The following is a 23,057-nucleotide window of genomic DNA, read 5'->3' as shown; positions in this document are numbered from 1 at the left end:
CGGACCAGCCGTGGGCCACATCAATTGAAATTCTATTAACAGTATCGGCGTCCTCAGGACGTTCAATGATACTGTTAACAGCTGTGGCTGAGCACGGAGTCACGGCTCCATCCTCATCCTCACATACAACAGCAGACTGAAGGTTACTTCTGGGGGATATAACTCTGGAACAGAGGGACACAGAAGAAAAAGAAAAATTGTTCCAGAATCAGTGAAGACGCGGCAACTGGAGAAGGTACGCATATTAAATTTAAAAAATACAGTGAAAGTTCCCCTTTAATTGTGAATTTTTGTATTTCCTGATTCTGCTCCAAGCTTGAAGAATGTCTTTGTCTGAAAGTTTGTGACCCTTGGCCAGGAAAATAATTCGAGAATTGAGTACGGACACAGAAATATTTAAGTCTAAGACGTGGTCCCAATGGAACATGCATCATCCAGTGCTGGAGGTTTCGTGATACATTCATCTACCTGATCTTTGCTAGATTTTTATGGGAATTTAGAGTAGTTACCAATCCTGGTTTCTAATAAGTAGAGATGAGGGTAGGTGATTTATAGAATTTGAAATACTTTCTAAGGTCCAGGGGATTTAGGAAATATAATCTGCTGAGTACAGTAGGTGCTGACTGAGGTGAAGATTTAACAGAGGGAAGTGAGACATGTCGATGTTTTGGATGTTAACCATCTGAGGTCAAAGATTTTACCATGTACTGTATGTGTGTTACGTTACCGGGGTCATCCGCTTATGGGGACAATTTTTTTTGTTCACTTAAAGGCTTTTTGGGGCTTGGTATGCTAACAACAAAGGAAGCTAGACTCAACTCGTGGCACTTACCAGGATTCAATGCAGGCTGCCCTGTGGTTCGCGTTTACCAAGAAGGAAGTCGTCAACCTTCAAAGCAGCAGCAGAACCTCCAGGACCTGTGATTGATGATTTCCACACCATGCTATTAATGAAGTCACCGATTACATGCTGTGGAATTTACTTGGATGCGGCGACCCATCAAGGTCCCAACTGTCCTGCTATCGCTTTGACCGGTGACGACTTCCTGTAAACCCAAACTATGGAGTGGCTTCTACGTTGGATACTGGTAAGTGCCGGCAGGTGATTATCTCTTCATTTAGACAGTGCAACACATCGGCTACAGCAGTTAAATGGTGCAACATTTTTCTCAATTTCTAAAAATGATTGTTATCCAACAATACATGCATTTAAGTCAGAGAAAATCAATTGTCTCCAATGGTGGACCATCCATGGTGACGTGTGACCGACTCCTAAGATTACGATAAGTGTCCTCCAATTGACCCATCAGATACCTTTGTTTTATAACCCCTAAGAAAAATGGACCAGCAGGTTATTTTGGAATGAAATTAAATCTTGGAATACTTTGGGGGTCCACACAAGGTCGAACTCAAGCCGCTATATTATACTATGGAATCCACACTCCCTGGCACCAAAGAATAGATATTTATTTAATGATGCCAAAAACTTTGATAGTGAAACGCTTGAGCCACATTCTGTATTTTCCAAGAAATTTCTGTTGTGTTTATTTTTTTATATGAAGAATGATTTTTTTTTCTTTTAAATGAATTATTAAAGTGTGTTTGACATGGGTGGAAAGCCTCTGCGTATATTCCAATACTCCCTTCGTGTGCTTGACGTATATTATAGGATAAATGGTAAATGTAGGTTAATACTATTGTTTTGGGGCCAAGCTGGATGAACTCAGACGTGCTGAGGGAGGTAAATTATTGGAACCAGCTTTCGGGATAATATACGGTACTTTTCTTGGCACTCAATACATTTTTATTCTGAGTGATAATTTGTCTGGAGTCCGGAATCCTTTTAGACCACCTACAGACAGAAGGATTCAAGCAATAAGTCATTGTTGGATAAGACTTATGGGGTTTTTCAGTAGATCTCCAGCTTCCAACCTTGGTCCTGGGTCTACTACCAGTTTGTGCTTGGCACCGGAGAGAAAATCGGGTACAAGTACATATAACCCAAGTTGAGGACCTAGGACACCTGTAGTGGAGATCCGCAAGTACCAGTTATGACCCTGCTACTATACTACTGTATCTGAACAAACCCGGCCAACTCACCTATACCTTGGCTCTTCAAAATGGTTTTCAAATGCCACCAATGTTTCCGTGGACTTGTACCATATATGAGAGGCAAGTCCTACTAGATATAAAGAGTCACTGAAACTGGTCCTCGTTAGGATAGGATGGGTCTGTCAGTGAGATAAACCGAAACTGAGCTAAATAATCCATTCTAACAAATGAAGCAAATCCTTATGTGTAACTCTTGTGTAAATGCAAGTGCCATGACGTGTGCGCAACCGGTTCATTTTATAGAAGATGCGTGCTCGGCCGTGCAATGACATTCTTCCTTAGCGAAGTCCTCGCCATTAGTTCGGGGTCATTACTTTGAGAAATAATGTCTGACTGCTAGAAGACGGGGCTGATTTACTCTGAGAAAGGAGAGATATGTGATATGTAAATCTGACATATACTTGTTAGAAACAATGCATGGCGTGGAGTAAGGAAAAACATATAGCTAACAAGCAGTGAAGTAGTGTAGGGGGCTACAGGGGCAGTTGCCCCCGGAGCAAAATTGCGAGGGGCAGAAAGTTTTGTTACTGGCTAATTTGAATAATATCGGTATCAAAATGGCACCATTAGAGATCGAAATTGTGGTAGAGCAAGAAGCCACAGGCACTTTGGGGCAATATTACTTGAAGGGGGAACTCTGAGAGCATTATTACTTTAAGTGAACACTTACTGAGTATTAATACTAGAAGCGGGCAACATTACTTGAAGGTGGCACTTGGAATTACTACTTGAAGGGGGCATTATTACTTGACTGGGCACTCATGCGACATTATTGCATGAATGGGCACTATGATGTCATTATTATTATAAGGGAACACTTATTAATACTTGAATGGGGCAATATTACTTTTAGAAGGTTCTCAAGGAGTTCTAAAGCTTCACAAGTTGGGGCGTAAAAAATGCTAGCCTTACTTCGGGTGCTGGCAACCCACACTACTCTGGAGTCCATGAAAATAGCTTAATTTGGAGCGTAGTTCCCAAACCTTTCTGCACAATGATAATATACTGCACTTTAGGATGCAGTTAAAAGCTTCTGTTAGTATAAACATATGGTGGGTGCAGCGCCCCAGAGTCCTGGTCATTGCAGTAATGTCATTCTTCCACCAGGGGGAGTGATGTTATGTCTGATGGCACCAAAGGAGTTCACCCTGCCAGGCTGCCAGGTATCACAAAACACACAGCACACTTCACACTCCATTCCACCAGGGGGAGCAAAAGGTTCTATTTACTAGGCCACTCCTCACATTAGGGTAAAACTGGTGGGTTGGATAGGAAGTTAGACAGAAGCAGACTGGGCTTTGCCCAAGTAACACCTAGGAGAAGGCAAAAGATGACTGGAAGGAGTAGGAGTAAGAAGGGAGACGCAGACTGGGCTCGGCCCAGGGAATACCTGTCAGGCAGACAATGGGAAAAGGAAGAACATCAGAGGCTCAGCAAGACAGAAAGACATGGAGCTGCGCTTGCAACCCATGCGGCAGCATCCTAAGAGAGTACACGAGGGGAATTGTGTTGTAGAGAGTGAGCCACAAAGTCACAGCAAAAGGAGAACAAAAACCAGAAGGAGTCCTGTCCTAAGAGAGGCTGCCTCCTTCTGGAGCACGGGCCGGTGGCCGGAACACCGAGGGAGTAATAGACTCTACGCTTTACTTCAGAGACCGGCAGGGCAGTCAATTCCAAGTTGGCTGTCCGACCTAAATACCTAAGCAGACACGGTGGCAATTGTGGAGGAGGGGCGTCTCTAGGGTCCCTATAAAATAGCCTCAGGCCATCACCGTCATACGGGTTTGTTCTATCCATCTGGGGGACAGAGAGAGAAAGACATAACATCCACAAAAGTTGTGAGGACCTTACTGATTTGCTCAGCATGGGGGTACTACAACACATGAGCGCTAGTAGGAAGGCTACTGATTTCCACCTGGATAAGGGGACTCTGGAATTGCCATCAGACCGGCCGGACCCTGCTACCCCGTCATCCGGCACTCTGGACTGTGGATACTGAAGCCTTCAGTAAAGGTAAAGAGACTGCACCCATTGTGTCCTCGTTATTCACCGCGCCTTGCACCATCCACCATCACCATCTACACTTCTGGGAAGCCCTGGGGAAACACTTCACCTGTGGGAAGGTATACCATCTAGCTGCCATAACATCACCCCAGCGGACCCCTGAGCAGCGTCGGTCTCTCTGACCGAATACCACAAGTGGCATCACGAACACTACCGTTATCTACGAACTCTGCCTTTTATTGGGCGCCCCTCATAGGGCCACGGTCCGGGTCGGGCCACCGTGACATCCTCGCTGAGGGAACTGAAGGACCCGGTACCGAGTACCCCATTGCCCTTACGTGGGGGCGATCCAGTGGGCCATTATGGTGACTAGCCCTAGTGGACTTAGGCCAGCCTTAGAGAAGACAAATCAATGTGCAAATGCTGAAGCTGCACAGGGCTTCGTAGATTCGAGAAGAAGTGTGACCGTAAAAGTATCTACCTACTGTCTTTGATTGTGTAAACTACTGAAGAAGGTTACTTACTATATATAGGGTGGTGTTTTGGGGAAGTGTTTGAGTAATGAACAAAACATCCCTAGAGAGGGGACAATAGCAGGCTTCTACATTGTGTAGTTTGTGTGCATCACTGGAGTCAAAATGTCCAAGAGTGGTGGCAATGGCAAAGAATCTCTGGTGGCATACCAGAAAAGATTAAAAGGTGAGAGCAGAACCACCTTCTGGTCCTCACTTTGTTCTAACAAGGATGGTCACCTCCAAGACGGCCTGAAACTTGCATTGTCTCCTGAGAGTTTGCCAAGACAGAACCAAAAGAAGTAGTCCAAACCAGAAAGGACAAACAATGGTGGGAGAACATGACACCATTGATTTAGAGCCAAGTTTACCAACAAGACAACAAAAAGTAAGGTCAGATAGACCATTCTGCTCCAACCTAAGGCCACAGATTGATTGTGTATACTGCGGCACATTGTTCCCAAATATTTTTAGTAATTCTCTTTGAAAACGTTTACAAAGTTACATATAAGGGAATAGCCACCAATGGAAATTTTTACTACTTCTCCAAAAATATACATATCTGGCAAGTTAAAGAGATTCTTCACTTGTTGACAAAAAACTGATCACAACGTTTTTCCATGCGAGATCACTCAGCGATTAGCTGTGATCTGTAGGTAAGCATGACAATAAGTCTTGCACTGCATCACTCCATTGCAGAGATACTTCCATTTGTTTCTTCAGAAGTACAGTATGTGAAATCTCTGTTTTGCAGGCCACCTGTTCATTGTTTCACAGTCTTCTCTGAGTTTTTCACCTGTTCCCAGAGCTGCCAATCACAGCTCGGCAGCATTATGGACTGCTAGACTGTTAGATCAGCTGCCGAGCTGTGATTGGCAGTATCTGGGAGGGAGTGGTGAAAGTGCTCGTGCCCAGTGAAGAAACGCCCAGTTGGTCTGCAGAGATTTCACATACTGTGCTCCTAAAGCAATAAATGTGAATATCTCTGCAATGGAGCGACTCAACGCAAAACAAAAAAAAGGCATCAGAATCAGGCGATCTCAGGGATTTTTTTTTACAAAGTATTTAACTCAATTTTTTTTTTTTTTTAAATCAAAGTTGTCTATATAATACAGGACAGGGCAGGTCCTCCAGAAAGAGAGACGCTCATTGTAACTGCTCCTCACTTCTCTGGCCAAGAGATTAGAATCCTAAGGTTATATGCACACATCTTGTTCAGGCAAATTCCGGGATGATAAAACGCCCTAAAAATGCTCCAAAGATTGAACACGTATATTTCTATGTCAACACGATTTGCTGTTCATATGTCCAGTCTGTTGATCATCGTTTGACCACTTACGGCTTCAAAAGACAAAAAGAAGTGACCTGAATTTTTTTCTGGTGTCTTAGAAGATTCCACAATCTACATAAAGAAGTTGAAGGAAAACCCAAAAAGTCTTCGGGGAGCCTAAAAACGCTTTTGTCTGTCTGTGAGCCAGAAATTCAAATCTCGGCCATCCAAGGTTGGATAAAATTGTTTTCTATAATTTGTATAAATTTCCACTTAGAAAAAATGGGGAGTGATGTCATTAAGGGCAGGAAAACGGAAACATTTTTGGGGGGATTTGGGGCCAAAATAAACATACGGCAAATTTGCAATTTTGTAAGTCACAAGGTAAATTTCCCCCAGTCTCTGTACACTGCTGTGGAATATGTTGACGATGTATAAGCAACTTAAAATAAATGATGAAAACCAAGAAAGTGCTGCTGAAATAAACAAGGTTATCCCGTGCGGCTCCACACCCGAGCGCTCTTTTCCTCGTACTGCCTGGAGAATATATTGCACGAAGGCTTGATAAATTATGTCTATTAATTTACTACTCATGAAAACAGAGATGACTGATGTCAGTGGCAGAGAACATGGAGTTTGCCTCGTTCCAGAACAGCCAATTACTTATAGTGATTTATTATGGGCATATGACCAGGTTACTATCAGTTGAGTGATTTTACCTTTCTATGTTGTTTTTACTCACAGGTTTATATAAACAGTGTGCCACCTACTTTAATTACTGGTGATTTATATATATATACTCACTGCCTGCTGAAAGCAATAGTGCACAGGACTAACAATGACAGATAAAGCAGGACTTCATTGGTCATTGAACTCTTTGTAACTGCATTTCTTGTGTATCATGATAATTCAAGTCATGTGCATTTTGTGTATATAGATTTAATTAAAAAGAATATTGTAACGTTTTGTGTATATAGTTCTAGATAAGCTTGAACAATGGGTAGCGACTAATACAAAGATATTTAACAGGGAGAAATGCAAGATTCTATGTCTGGGAAAGAAAAACAAAAATTACAGCTAAGGAATGGGAGGAATAGAACTAAGCAACAGCACGCGTGAAAAGGGCTTGGGCATACTAATAGATCACAGACTGCACATAAGTCAACCGTGTGATGCAGCAGCAAAAAAGGCAAACACACTTCTAGAATGTATTCAGAGAAGCATAGAGACTAGATCAGCTGAAGTAATTAATCCCCTCTACTCCTCCTTGGTCAGGCCTCATCTGGAATACAGTGTCCAGTTCTGGGCACCACATTTTAAAAAAGACGTGAACAAACTGGAGCAAGTTCAGAGAAAAGCTACCAGGATGGTGAGCGGACTGCAAAGTATGTCCAGGCTTGGAACTCAACTCTGCAATCACTCTTAATGACTGCAGCAGACTTGTGAATTCTCACATCATGCACAGTGAGAGAGCTGTCAGGATTCTTCCATGCTGGTAGCAGTCAGTCATTTGATTACAACTACAGTATTTCATAAAAGTGAGTACATCCCTCACATTATTGTAAATATTTTATTATATCTTTTCATGGGACAACACTGAAAATATGTCACTTTGATATAATGTACAGTAGTCAGTGCACAGCTTGTATAACAGTGTAAAGTTGATGTGCCCTCTAAATAACACAAACAGCCATTAATTTCTAAACCACTGGCAACAAAAGTGAGTACACCCCTAAGTCAAAATGGCCAAATTGTGCCCAATTAGCCATTTTCCCTCACCGGTGTCTTACGACTCATTAGTGTTACAAGGTCTCAGGTATGGATGGAGAGCCGGTGTGTAACATTTTATGTTATGGCTGTCACACTCTCTCATACTGGTCACTGAAAGTTCAACATGGCTCTTTGTGGCAAATAACTATCTGAGGATCTGAAAAAAAAGAATTGTTGCTACATAAAGATGGCCCAGGCTATAAGAAGATCGCCAACACCCCGAAACTGAGCTGCAGCATGGTGGCCAAGACCATACAGCGGTTTAACAAGACAGGTTCCACTCAGAACAGGCCTCACCATGGTCGACCAAAGAGGTTGAGTGAACGTGCTCAGCGTCATACCCAGAGGTTTTCTTTTCAAAATAGACATGTGAGTGCTGCTAGCATTGCTGCAGAGTTTACAGGGTTGGTGGTTCGGCCTGTCAGTGCTCAGACTTTACACGGCACACTGCATCACATTCGTCTACATGGCTGTCATCCCAGATCTAAAGATGATGCACAAGAATGCCCTCAAACAGTTTGCTGAAGACAAGTAGACTACGGACATGAATTACTGGAACCAAGTACTGTGGTCTGATGAGACCAAGATAAACTTATTTAGTTTAGATGATGTAAATCATGTGTGGTGGCAACCAGGTGAAGAGTACAAAGACAAGTGTGTCTTGCCTACAGTCAAGCATGGTGGTGGGAGTGTGATGGTTTGGGGCTGCATGAGTGCTGCCAACTGTGGGGAGATATAATTTATTGAGGGAACCATGAATGCCAACATGTACTGTGACATACTGAAGCAGAGCATGATCCCCTCCCTTCTGAAACTGGGCCGCAGCCCACAGGGCAGTATTCCAACATGATAACGACCCCAAGCATATCTACAAGTAACCACTGCCTTGGTAAAGAAACTGAGAGTTTAGGTGCTGGACCGGCCAAGCATGTCTGAAGATCTAAATCCTGTTGAGCATTTGTGGGGCATCTTCAAATGGAAGGTGGAGGAGCACAAAGTCTCTAACATCCACCAGCTCCGATTCCAGTGGCCACCTGTGAAGCTCTAGTGAACTCCATGCCAAAGAAAGTTAAGACAGTGCTTGAAAATTTTAGGAGGCACACAAAATATTGACATTAATGGTAGCATGGGACCTAATGCCAGAGCCCTTTTACAGCGTGGAAGCTAATGCATGGGCCATTATACATTGTGGTAGCTAATTCAGAGGCCAATAGACAGTTTGAGGGTTACTGTGGGGCCATTATACAGTGTGGGGGCCTTTATACAGTGTGGAAGGTACTGTTGGGGCCATTATATAGGGTGGCAACTATTTTGAGGGCCATCATACACTATGAGGACCTTTATACAGTGTGGGAGGTACTGTGTGGTGCTGTCAAACTGTTGGGGGCCTATTGTGGAAGCTACTGTGGGGGACAGTAATAAACTGTAGGTACTACTTTATGGGCCATTATACATTATGGGAGTTAATGTGAGGAAGATTATACAGTTTGTGGGCTGCTGTGAGGACCATTAAACAGTGTGTGGACCATTATGCTGTCTTTTGGGGAAACTGTTCTGACAACGTACTGTTTATAGGGGAGCTGTGGGCCCACCATACTGTAAATAGGGGAGCTGTGGAGGGCATTATACTGTGTACGGTGGAGCTGTGGGACCATAATACTGTAAATAGGGAAGCTGTTGGCCCACTATACCGTGTATAGAGGAGCTGTGAGCTCATCATACTGTAAATTGGGAAGCTGTGGGGAAATTACACTGGGTATATGGAACTGTGGGACCATTATACTGTGCATAGAGGACTTGTGGGCCAATCATACTGTGTATAGGGGAGCTGTTGAACCATCATGCCATATATAGGGAGGTGTAGGGGCATCATACTGTGTCTCATGGCCGCCATCAGGGCATTACTGCCCTTATTGTTGTATAGTGCCTGATGAGAAGAAGCAAAGAGGGAGGGCCCAGACCCAGTCTGAGCCTCCCTCTTGTGCTTCTGCTCACCAGGCCCCAGGGTATAATAAAGTACTGTGTGAAAGTCTGCAGTGATATAGAGTATGAATACTTTTCCAAGGCACTGTATGTATTAATTCAGCCACTGTACCTGTATTTCTATTTAACAAAGCACATACAGTAATAACCCCTGGTATTTGTGAATTGGAAGCAGATGAGTTACATTTATCGGTGTCTTTGATACCAGAAGCACCATGCCCGTATCTGTTTACAAACTAGAGAATTTTTAGCAGGAAATAATCTGAGCTGGCACTGCGAGAAGTGGAATGTCTTCTAATAAAAATTAAAGAATCGTCTTTGTTGATACGATATATCTATTTTAAGCCCAGAAAACCACCCATGTTACACGGAATGGGGAACAAAGACACGGAATATTACACAGAACGTAGGTTCCGTGGGTTTCCCCCAACGTAGGTTCCGTTTTCTGAATTGATCCAGAAAAAGCATGACTCTTGGTAACCAAAAACAGGCTGATTGCAATGTGCTCCTCTGCTAGAATCCCCAGCACTGTGTTCATTTCCGTCAACGGCTATCTCCTCTTGCCCTCCTGAACACATGTATGCTCAGTTTGGCCAACTTATCTTGCCTCCCTCCTCTGTACACATGTTCACTCAGTTTGGCCAACAGTTGTCTCTCATTGCTCTCCTGTACACATGTGTGAAGAATATTATAGATTTAATTTCAAGGCAATCATTTGTATATTTTTTGGCATGCGGTTATAAAAACCCCTACTGTCCATCACTGACAGGAAACCGGGCTCAGCAGGAAGCCCACATTCTCAAAGCCCCCTAGATCAGCAGGGGAGCCAAGCCTCAAAGGCTGTGAGTAACAGATCTCACACCTTGACCAGCTCAGAGCAGGACAAAGGATTGCTTGCAATATAGAGTCCTGCTGAAGCTGCGTACACCTTCTAGAACATTCCAGAAACATAATTCCATAAGGAATTATGGGGATACTATATGTCTTAGCCGTATATCATGTATGTTTAGGAGATCCCCAGAACAAGGTAAACACCCGCATGGGTTTAGACCCATTCTAACACCCAGTGGTATGGAGATGCATAGAACAGCAAGTAGAAACCAGATAGCAAACCTGTGTTTGGTCTTAATGCATAGCAGGGCCCAGCTGGATCCAATGGAGCAAAAAACTGCCCCCCTAGGACTGTGCATTAAGGCTTTATGACACATGTTAAGTTTTGGAGTTTTTAGCTGCTAGAGGCAAGGGGAGGGAATTTAGGTTCAGTCCATAGGGCAGGAGGGGAGTGACCCAAATGGGTTAAATGCCAATATAAAGCATGGCCTATTGCTTTTTCTCTGGGGAGGTTGTGATGACATATTGTGTGGGGAAAAGTTAAGGAACAGAGATGACCACAAGCCTCCCATGTAGGAGCCTCTCCCCTGAAAGCCAGGCCTTTCATCTACTGGTAATGACCCAAATATTCTGCTTATATCTTTTGCCCTACCAATATCTGTATTTGCATACAAACCATTGCATAGGTACAACCATTGTGAATATAGTGTATTGTCTAGTGTGCCCTTAAGGCGATTGAACATATAATTTAACCTTGGGATACTTTTTTATCTCGATCCCCGAGTCCATGCATCCATTTCATGGTTTAACTTTCCATGCCACCGGTGCTGGTTTCTGGCCTGATATAATCCCGTTAACAGACCTGGCTTATATCTAATGAGGAACTGATGGTAGTCCTACCGGGCTGTCAGCGTTCCGTTTCACTGGTGCTAGTGAAACGGGCCTCTCAGAATCTTAGGCTTCTGAGCGAGTGTGGGCCATATCAGTGAATGCGTGGGCCACATCCTCTCACTTCCTGTGCTTCCTTGGGCTGGTGTGGACAGGAGACATCTATGTAAAATTGTACCAAGCTGATCTTTTGTGTCCCCATGGGGTGAAGAACGTCACGTTGGTGAAAGTGGAGAGACCGCATTACATGATCCGTCTGACATAACAGTGACGTCAGGTGGGGTGGGGAGGTGTGGGTTCATCACATGTGGTTGCAGCGGTTGGATTTTTCATGATTTCTCTAGTGTCATCCTTCACAACATATATGCTCAGTTTGGCTAATAATTCTCTTGCCTTACTCTCCTGTACACATGTACGTACAGCTTGTCCAACAGCTCTGTTTCCTCGAACCCCTGTACACATGTGTAACACCCCAGGTTCCTGGTTGTTACAGTGGCACTGCTTTTCTCATGGGGAGAGTGATGTCATGCTTGGAAGCAGGGAAGGATCACTTTTAGCAGGTAATCACAAACATGCAATATGTTCTTACTCCAGGCCAGAAGTAGAAGCTCTGATCAAGTTTGTGGGTGGCTCCCCTATATATATATCCTGGCTGGAGGGAAAGTAGTTAGTTGGTGCCAGACAGCAGTCTGAGGCAGGCAGTCTGAGAGAGGAAGAGAGGGGCCGTGCAGCCACGTGAGGTGCTGCAGCTCCTGGAAAGAAAGAAAGAAAGAAAGAAAGAAAGAAAGAAAGAAAGAAAGAAAGAAAGAAAGAAAGAAAGAAAGAAAGAAAGAAAGAAAGAAAGAAAGGGAAGCAGAATAAGTTGTAGAGAGCATGATGGAGGAAAAGAAGCAAAGGAGAATGAGGAGCTAGAGGAGAGCTGCGATTGGGCTCCCTCCAAGCTGAAGCGCAGATACTAGCAGCCAGAAGACCGAGGTTGTGGGGGTAGCTTCATGCCCCACGGCAGAAACTGGCGGACAGCTGGATTTCAAGTCCTCTGTCCACCATAAACACCTGAAGACACAGTAACTCATAGAGCCCAGGTGGTGATAGAGATCTTGTAAAAAGGCTCGAGTTACCTGTCATGCGGGTTAGTATCCTACCTAAAGGGGGACAGAGAGCACGCGAGGACCTTGTGAGAGGCCTAAATCAGCAAGGGACTACAACACAGCGCATAGAGGAAGGCTTCCAACCCCAGCTGGTTAGGGGGATTCCTGAATCGCTTCCAAGCCGGCTGGACCACACCAGCACCCGTGATCCGGTACCCTGGACTGTGGCTGCCTGAATTCTACAGTAAAAGGGTAAAGAGATTCCAACCCTGTGTCCTCCGTTTCTTGCTACACCATCTACCATCTTTATTTATACACTGGGAGCCCTGGGAACCCAGCTTCACCTGTGGGAAGCTATACAATCACTGCTGCCATAACATCACCCCAGTGGACCCCTTTATGCAGCGTCGGTCATGACTGACAGAATACCACAGGAGGCGTCACGAACACTTTCATAAACTTTATTCCGCCTTGTATTGGACGCCCAGAGCCACAGACCGAGTCACTGCCACCGTGACACATCCCTTTAAGAACTGTCCCGGTTCCGAGTACCCTATGGCTCTGGCAGGTGCTCCACATGCACCTTCAGTTTGGTCAACAGCTTTCTCTTCTCAATCCCCTGTACACAATTAGGTCAGAGTCACACTAGAGAGGAATATGGACGAGTGCTATGCGATAAAACATCACATAGCACTTGGACCAGTATTCCTCTATGGGGCAGCTCTCATCACCGTTTTTTTCCTCGGCCGTATAGTACGTACAAGTGAAATGATTATAGTATAGTATAGTATATAGTATAGTACGTGCGAGTGATTGTCACCGACACTCGGCTAAGTCTCGGCTCACTCGCACCCATATAAGACTATGGGTGCGAGTGAGACAACGCACATCACTCGGATATCATCCGAGTGATGTGCATTATATACTGACCCCGGCAATGGCGTAGATGGAGAAATTAATTTTTCCACCTCCTCCGCAGCTGTGCTCCGATCTGCTCTGTGTGAGAGGCTCGGAGCACAGTAGCATGACACTCGGCTCCTGCTCTCAGAAGAGCAGGAGCCAAGGGTCATTAGCATATCGCATCCAATGCTCTTGCATCGGATGCAATATGCTAGTGTGACTCCAGCCTTACGCTTAGTTTGGCCAACAGTAGTCTCTCATTGCTCCCCTGTACCCATGTACCTTCATTTTGGCCAATAATTCTCTCGCCTTACTCCCCTGTACACAGTGACGTTCAGTTTGGCCAACAGCTATCTATCCTCGCTCCCCTGTACACATGTACGCTCACTTTAGCCAACAGCTATCTCCTCTCGCTCCCCTGTACACATATATGCTCAGTTTGGCCAACAGCTCTCTATCCTCGCTCCCCTGTACACATTTACGCTCAGTTTGTCCAACAGTTATCTCTTCTCGTTCCCCTGTACACATGTAGCTCTGCTTGTCCAACAGCTATCTATCCTCGCTCCCATGTACACATTTACGCTCTGCTAGTCCAACAGCTCTCTATCCTCGCTCCCCTGTACACATATATGCTCAGTTTGGCCAACAACTATCTAACCTCGCTCCCCTGTACACATGTTCGCTCACTTTGGCCAACAGCTATCTCTTCTCGCTCCCCTGTACACATATACGCTCAGTTTGGCCAACAGCTATCTCTTCTCGCTCCCCTGTACACATGTACGCTCAGTTTAGCCAACAGCTATCTCTTCTCGCTCCCCTGTACACATGTACGCTCAGTTTGGCCAACAGCTATCTCTTCTCGCTCCCCTGTACACATATACGTTCAGTTTGGCCAACAGCTATCTCTTCTCGCTCCCCTGTACACATATATCCGCTCAGTTTGGCCAACAGCTATCTCTTCTCGCTCCCCTGTACACATGTACGCTCAGTTTGGCCAACAGCTCTCTATCCTCGCTCCCCTGTACACATGTACGCTCAGTTTGGCCAACAGCTATCTCTTCTCGCTCCCCTGTACACATGTACGCTCAGTTTGGCCAACAGCTCTCTATCCTCGCTCCCCTGTACACATATACGCTCAGTTTGGCCAACAGCTATCTCTTCTCGCTCCCCTGTACACATATACGCTCAGTTTGGCTAACAGCTATCTCTTCTCGCTCCCCTCTACACATGTACGCTCAGTTTGTCCAGCAGCTATCTATCCTTGCTGCCCTGTGCCCTGTACACATGTACTCTCACTTGGGCCAACAGCTATTTCTTCTCACTCCCCTCTACACATATACGCTCAGTTTGGCCAACAACTATCTAAACTCGCTCCCCTGTACACATGTACGCTCAATTTGGCCAACAGCTATCTATCCTCGCTCCCCTGTACACATATATGCTTAGTTTGGCCAACAGCTATCTATCTTTGCTCCCCTGTACACATGTACGCTCAGTTTGTCCAGCAGCTATCTATCCTTGCTGCCCTGTACACATGTACTCTCACTTTGGCCAACCGCTATTTCTTCTCGCTCCCCTGTACACATATACGCTCAGTTTGGCCAACAACTATCTAAACTCGCTCCCCTGTACACATGTACGCTCAGTTTGGCCAACAACTATCTAAACTCGCTCCCCTGTACACATGTACGCTCGGTTTGGCCAACAGCTATCTCTTCTCACTCCCCTGTACACATATACGCTCAGTTTGGCCAACAACTATCTAAACTCGCTCCCCTGTACACATGTACGCTCAGTTTGGCCAACAACTATCTAAACTCGCTCCCCTGTACACATGTACGCTCGGTTTGGCCAACAGCTATCTCTTCTCACTCCCCTGTACACGTATATGCTTAGTTTGGCCAACAGCTATTTATCTTCGCTCCCCTGTATACATATACGCTCGGTTTGGCCAACAGCTATCTCTTCTCGCTCCCCTGTACACATATACGTTCAGTTTGGCCAACAGCTATCTCTTCTCGCTCCCCTGTATACATATACGCTCAGTTTGGCCAACAGCTATCTCTTCTCGCTCCCCTGTACACATATACGTTCAGTTTGGCCAACAGCTATCTCTTCTCGCTCCCCTGTACACATGTACACTCAGTTTGGTCAAACAGAGCTGGAAAATGGAGCTATTGTATCCTGAAAACAAAAAAATATATGATGTTGAACTTAAGCACAGCCTTTCCCTCAACATTTACTATTGAGGGTTGCGTCTCAATAGTTGGCAAGTCATGGCTATACTGGACGGGTACTGTAGCCATTTTCCTAATGTATATTGCCAGCTTTCATTTGCTTGTCCAATAAGACTTGAAAAGTGAAAATTAGAAATGTGGTGAAATCAGTTGTCACTTTCTCCACTCTTCTTCCCTGTCTCTACAAAGTGCAGTATGCAGCAATAAGGAGCACAGGGTAAGAAAACCCTGCAAATTTGAGTAGAATAAACCAAATTTTGGAATTAAAGTAAATTATAAGACTTTTTTTAAATGTCCTATTTTATGTTCCTGACCTGTTTTCTATTTTCTGGCTCGTGGTCTCCATGTGTGGTACCTTCTCTTGATCATCTATTGATTTATAAGGTAAGCAGGTAAGCTTCCATGAGATCTGCTGCACCGTGTTCTAGGGAAGTGCCAGCCTGCCCCAAACTTCTCTCCTGGAACAGTCCAGCATTCCTCAAACCTGTAAATCATTCTAGATGCAGGTTTATCTGCCAAGATCAGTAATCACATGAGCTTCTGTCTTTTGCCAAAGTGCAGGCTGCTAGAATTGTAAAGACTTGTTTACTTTAATCTGCAAACTTCTTTAAGAAATGTAGCAGAAATAAGTGAGCCACTGATCAAAGAACTGGTGAGCTTAATTAGCACTCCAGCCTTGTTTTTTGCTCTTGCAATGCTCACTTATGTATCTGATGTGTTTTATTTCAGCTCAGTAGCATCCACACACTTCCCTCCTTCATTATGGGCAACAGTGTCATGTGATCACAGTCAGACAACCAGTGTAATACAAGCTCCTGAAGATATCACTTCTGCTTTGTACAAAAGTGCAGAAGTATAGTAGCGATTAAATGATTGCCTCCAGCGTTTTAAAACTCCCCTAACTTAGACTGACTGTCTACCCTATCCTGTGAGTGAGTGCTGAATCCAGAATCTCCAGTTTATCCTATGAGATGCAGTTTCATCCTGTCTCCTTTGACTGTTTCCCTGTAACAAGAAGAAACCTATCACAAGCAGGAGGCAGAAAGATCAGGCTATAGCTGAATTACATAGGATACACTAGTACTGAGCAAATATTTGTCATTGGTTTTTACTTGCTGGGATTAGCCATTGCTAGAGAAGTCTGGCAGTGGCTCTCTCATAGAGAACAAAGCAGCGCTCCTGTTTACGGAGGAGTCAGGATTAATACCTGTTGCTCAAATGATCAGTTAAATAATAGCTCGGATGTCAGCTATCTAAAGTGTATGGGGGCATTAGAATTGGATTCTGAGCAGAGCAAGTTCACTTCCTCTGCAAAGTCAACATGGTAATATAATTTTGTATTATTTTAAATTTGTGGAAAGAAAAAAATTTGTTTTGCCATTTTCTGAGATTTGTAAAATTTTTCCATCCATCGACCTGTATGAGGGCTTGTTTTTTGTGTGTAGAGCTGACATTTTTTTACACCATTTTGGGGCACATATGACATTTTGAATGCTTTTTATTGTCTCAGCAAAAAAGGCAATTCTGGCCTTTCGATTTTTATCCTTTCTGTGTTTGGTTTCCGGTTTAAATCATATTAGATTTTGAATTATCAACACCGTGCAGGATGCTTGGCATTTACCACAGAACACCAGGATTGGCAAATTTGCCACTGGCGCCCTGTGCTCTTCAGAGATGACAGCAGGTTCACACTGAGCACATGTGACAGACGTGACAGAGTCTGGAGACGCCGTGGACAACAATCTGCTGCCTGCAACATCCTTCAGCATGACCGGTTTGGCAGTGGGTCAGCAATGGTGGCATTTCTTTGGAGGGCCGCACAGCCCTCCATGTGCTCACCAGAGGTAGCCTGACTGCCATTAGGTACCGAGATGAGATCCTCAGCCCCCTTGTGAGACCACATGCTGATGCGGTTGGCCCAGGGTTCCTCCTAATGCAGGACAATGCCAGATATCATGTGGCTGGAGTATGTCAGCAGTTCCTGCAAGATGAAGGCATTGAAGCTATGGACAGGCCCTCCCGTTCCCCAGACCTGAATCCGATTGAGCACATCTGGGACATCATGTCTCGCTCCATCCACCAACGTCACGTTGGACCACAGACTGTCCAGGAGTTGGCAGATGCTTTAGTCCAGGTCTGGGAGAAGATCCCTCAGGAGACCATCTGCCGCCTCATCAGGAGCATGCCCAGGTATTGTACAGTAGGGAGGTCATACAGGCACGTGGAGGCCACACACAATACTGAGCATCTTTTCCTTGTCATGAGGCATTTCCACTGAAGTTGGATCAGCCTGTAATTTGATTTTCCACTTTGATTTTGAGTATCATTCCATGACCTCCATGGGATATTAATTTTGATTTACATTGATAATTATGTTTTATCGTCCTGAACACATTCCACTATGCAATGAATAAAAATTTTCAATAATTCACCTATGAAGCCCATCCTGTGGCTCAGCTTCACAGGAACACTAACATGGCAGTTTCAGGCGCTTTCAGTAAACCATCGGTTTCCCACAGTCGCATCACGGAGGCCATTGGGAGCCAGTACATTTAAATGTTGCTGTTAGAGATTCACAGGGGCATTTAAATGGCAACATTTAGTGATCAGAATGCAATGAGGTCAGGCCTCTGGTCTGATTAGTCAGCAGAGATGCATGAATTGAGTGTCCCCAACGTGAGTGGACACCGAGACAATGGATAGCGTGAACCCGAGTAGAGTTATCTGACAGTCAAGTGATGGAGCAGTGCTGAGAAGGATAGCGGGACGAAGAGACAGTGCCCTGTGTGGCAGTTACAAAGCGTCGGCAAGCAAGGAAGCTAAGTAAAGGCCATAGTGGCAAAAGTAGCTCCTCTAAGGGGAAAATTATGCGGAATCGTGGGTTGAGAACTAGGACTCTTGTTTACCGGTTAGTGTTGCTGTTGCTGAGGACTAGGAAAGTCCCTGAGCTCAGGAAGGGACGGAATGGGTATGAAGATGTCATATATTCTAACAGAATTGTCCACAAAGTTTTGCACTCGCTATCTACTATACGTACTTCCTCATAAGTTGTTTTTTTTTATAAAAAACTTTATTTTTGAGTGGTGGTCTCCCTCATTGAACTCAACATCTGGTCCTGGTCAGCCAAAGTTAACGCACCACAGATAAAGTCCACACACCCAGCTAAGACCTCCTTTTTCTTGTAGTATGCCAGGGTGTGGAAGACGAGTACCTCACCCACGGCTATCGCCCAACGCCATGTTACATATGCTACGCCAATGAACTAGTAAGCTAGAAGGAAATGAAGAGATCAGGGTTGTACATATAGGTCAGAGGGTCCTAAAGGACATGTATAAATTGTGACTTCTTTGCATAAGTAGAGCCCTTTTTTTAATTAATGTTATTATCTATAGCGCTATCATATTCAGCAGTGCTTTACACGCATTATCATCGCTGTCCCCTTTGAGGTTTGCAATCTAAATTCCCTATCAGTGTGTCTTTGGAGTGTGGGAGAAAACCCGAGAACCTGGAGGAAACCCAAGGGAAGAACATATTCCTTGCAGATGTTGTCCTTGGTGGGATTTGAACCCGGGACCCCAGTGCTGCAGAGCAACATTGCTGACTACTGAGCAACCGGGTCAGGCTCCTTCCACAAATCCTACTTTATAACTCCTGAATATGTTTTGTGCTGCTGGACTCCATCTGAATGCAAAGTATCTTCCACTTTATAAGAAAACCTTTAAAAAGAACTGTTCTCTGTGAAACTTCTTTTGCACCTGGGATAATTGCCAAGTCTTTTGGGAGTCTAGCAGAGTTGGCAAACATGTCCTTGGCACAACCACACAGAAGGCTTGGCAGAGGATTTGATCGTTTGCTACACTTTTGTATTTTTTTTTTGCAAGGGGTGCGCCTTATCTGATCCATTCATTCCATGACAAAAGATTCCCACTACCACTGTGGCATTCCGAGCTGCAGCTAAATCGGGGCAGTAAAAATTCCCTTGGGCAACACTCCAGTATATGGGGTCTAGCCACTCGTGGATACATACAGAAGATGGCCCTTGTGCAGGAACAGTATATGGGCCCTTTTTCCAATAATTCAACAGAATTAAAAATTCCACCAGCTTTGAAGCTCGACGTGGGCCTCCTTACCTCTTGGACCCTTGTGTGGTTGCACAGGTTGCCCAAATAGTATATACAGTACGCCCCTGCGTGTAACTATAAGAGTACCAAGGTTAACAAAGGCCACATAAGAAGGCATCAGTAAAGGCATAATTACAATCAAGCCTAGCTATAGATCTGTCCTGGTCAAGTGATGGTCACACTGACGTAGGGCTGGTATAGTGTCAGAGTGGAGTCTTGAAATGACCAATTAAGTTGTGTGTTAATCACATAACCAGGGCAGATGTTTAGTAAAATATGAAGGCTCTTATTGAAATGGAAACAAACACCATGGGATATTGATAAGTAAAATGTATTAGAAAATTGTATTCTATGCTAAATACTTAAATGGGAATATCCCTGTATGGTATTTACTGAGGGTAATGACACGGAAAATTCTTTCTACACCATTGTCACATCCTATAAGTATATTCCAAGATCTGGTTGATGGCCAACTGAAGTCTATCATTAAACAGCTGAGGTAGACAAGTTCTCAACTATTTTCCTGCCTCTGACTTTCAGACTGAAGGTCGGATTCACTTCTACCTGCTCAGCAAATACAAATGCCAAATACTGTGCCTCTTAGCATTTATCTCTATAGGCATGCATCGAATGATACCTTGTGAGCCGACCAAAAACTGCTAGGGTGCCACTATCTCCTACCGCTTCAGTTGATGTAATGCAAAAATTGAACATCATTTAAAGGGGTTATCGTAATGGAAAATCCCATTTTCAATTGTCTTTTTAGGGATATCTGGCTTGACATATGGGATCCCCATTTCAGATTTATCAATTGATATGAATGCACAAGACCCAGGTCAGTAATCTGTGGCCGCTGGACAGGAGTTCTGAGAAGCGGCTTCTACCTAACGGTATCCATGGCTCTTCTTTTGATCAGCCTGCCTGGGTTGATGTGTGATGGCATGGCACCAAAAAGGTGAGCCATGGATGCCGTCTGGTTGAAAACAATTCTCAGGGCTGCCGTACAATGACCACAAATTATTGACAAGATCAATGGACCGGCTCCTATGAACCGATTTGCAGCAACTCTTGTCAATAACCCTCGTAGAGAGTAGCTACAAAGAGTACGTGTTCCTATGGAGGTATGCCGATCATTTCCAACCCTTGTAGTATTCTTGCATTGCCAAAAGTACTGGGTAACTTAAAAGAGTAACTGTACTTTCAAAAAGTTTTGACATGTCCTAACTATATGTCAGAAGGTATGACCATTGGGGGTCTTGGTGATGATACCTTACCAAAATGCTGAACATAAAGAGGCACAATTCCTCCGCTGGTTGTATAGGGTTAGCTGGAGATAAACTCATGGATTTTCTTCTTAGTTCACCTTCAGTTAAGGTGAGCTTCTGCATCTTTGTTTTTAGAGATTGGTGTTGGCCTCAGCACCCAGAATCTCATCATTCAAAAGTTCACTACGACATTTGAAAAGTTTTTTGAAAGTACAATTACTTTTTATTAGTGATGAGTGGACGTTCTTGGATAAGGAGTTATTTCACCATGCTCGGGTGCTCACCAAGGCTCGAAAAATATGTTTGAGTCCCCACGGCTGTTCGACAGCCGCAACACATGCAGAAGTTGCCTGTTTGTTAGGCCGAACAGCTGCGAGACATGCAACCGTGGGGACTCGAACATAGTATTCGAACACACCGAAGTCACTCGGTGAGCACTCGAGCATGCTCGAAGAACACATTATCTGAGCATATTCGCTCATCACTACTCTTTCAGTGGTTGGTGCAGGCCACTAAAATTCATGGATGTTTCCTTGTATGTCTCAAATTGTGTTGTATACTTTGGGCAAATGTCCCTTTATGGAAATATCCTGGTATCCTGAAAATTTTAGAATCTCTAGATTCTTTAGAGTCTCTATTATCTCCCAGAATGTCTCTCTTCTGGAATAAAACTTCAGCTAAACTCTAAGACATCTCAGTCTGACTGTGAAATGTCTTTGTGATGTTTATAGCCTATGACAGTGGTTACGTTTCTTGAATGATAACTATGTTCCACGATCTTCCACTTAAAGGTATGCCCTGATCTAAAAACATTATATAGATCGGGGTCTGGGATCTTGAAGAATGGGGACAGCCATAGTAGTCAAACCCCTTCTAGTTCCTAGCTATAATCTTCCAAAGTAGAAAAAGAACATTAAGCCAATTGTATATCTATACAAATACTCAGAGATTTCTTCTCTTTTCTTGGTGGTAAACAACCTAACATAAAAGATTTGAATTTTTTTTCTCTTTCCCTAATGCATTTTAATCTGTTCCACGAACAGACAATAAATTTAGCTTAACAAAAAAAAAACATGAGTTTTTAATGAAATTTTTGAAAGCATAGAGGCACATAATCAACTAAGAAATAATTAAAAATGATAATGAAACCAATAAAAAAATTAGAAAGAAATAAGAAAATTTGGAAAAACAATGAATTGAAGTAAAAGCAAAAAAAAAAACACATTGAAAGGATCTAAAATATTGAATAAGACATTGTCGTTAAAATCTATGAAAAAAACATTTGTAATTAAGATGTTCAATCTGTATAATTCAAAGTCAGAAACTAAAACAACCCATAATGTTAAACAGTACAATAGTAATTTATAAAAAAAAGACAAAAATAGGTTAGAAATTAATATATTAAAATTGAATGTATATGAGTAGATCAGATCAGAGCTACGATTCTGTAAATTAATTTTTTTAATATTTTTTTTTAGCAGCCGCTCCTAGTATTCAGTTCTACAGAACGGTACAGTCTTTACAAATATTGTTCATGAATTTTAAGAGAAATTCAAGTTTTCATTTTTCACAATGGATTTCACAATGTAAATTTAGAAAAATACCGACTTCTATAAATGTTCTTAGCTGAAGTTTTACAGTCAGTTGCCAAGAGATCGGGGCAGATTTGGTGTAATATGTGTGATTTATAGAAATAAATTACCTTTTCGTTGTGGCTTGTTTATACTATTTCCTCTGCTTTGTAGACAATGAGACGGCTAAGCTTCGCGTAGTCTATGTAGCGATAATGACGACCGTGCTGGAAAATAAAAGAATCTTGAACTCCCAACAGCTGTGTCTCTTCTGCTCCTCCCACACTCAGCCATTTTTAAATCATGTGGGTTTATTTTTGTTTTTTCAAACCTACTTTTTCTTCCTTGCCGTAATATGCGGGAATGTAGCCAAGAACAGTTTACTTAAACTGGGTGTTTGATTAGGTCAATGGTTGTATTTTTATCTTTTTTTTCATTAGATTCACTTATTATATTTTTTATTGCTCATTTGAAATATTATTATTATTCAAGCCACATTTTTTCA

The 23,057-nt window shown here is 43.5% G+C and overlaps 1 protein-coding gene across 1 annotated transcript in view; it reads right to left on the bottom strand.

Annotated features, from left to right (window-relative positions):
* LOC138675362 (matrix metalloproteinase-21-like) overlaps positions 1-22,788 on the bottom strand; it is a 53,524-nt gene extending 30,736 nt beyond the window's left edge. The window contains exon 1 of the mRNA XM_069763491.1: positions 22,684-22,788. The gene's annotated coding sequence lies outside the window, so the exon portion shown is untranslated. The remainder of the gene's footprint in view (positions 1-22,683) is intronic.
* Between the last annotated feature and the right edge of the window lie 269 nt (positions 22,789-23,057).

The sequence above is a fragment of the Ranitomeya imitator genome, chromosome 4, assembly GCF_032444005.1.
Source record: "Ranitomeya imitator isolate aRanImi1 chromosome 4, aRanImi1.pri, whole genome shotgun sequence".
NCBI classification, from domain to species: Eukaryota; Metazoa; Chordata; class Amphibia; order Anura; family Dendrobatidae; genus Ranitomeya; species Ranitomeya imitator.
This window is presented reverse-complemented; position numbering and strand designations above follow the sequence as displayed.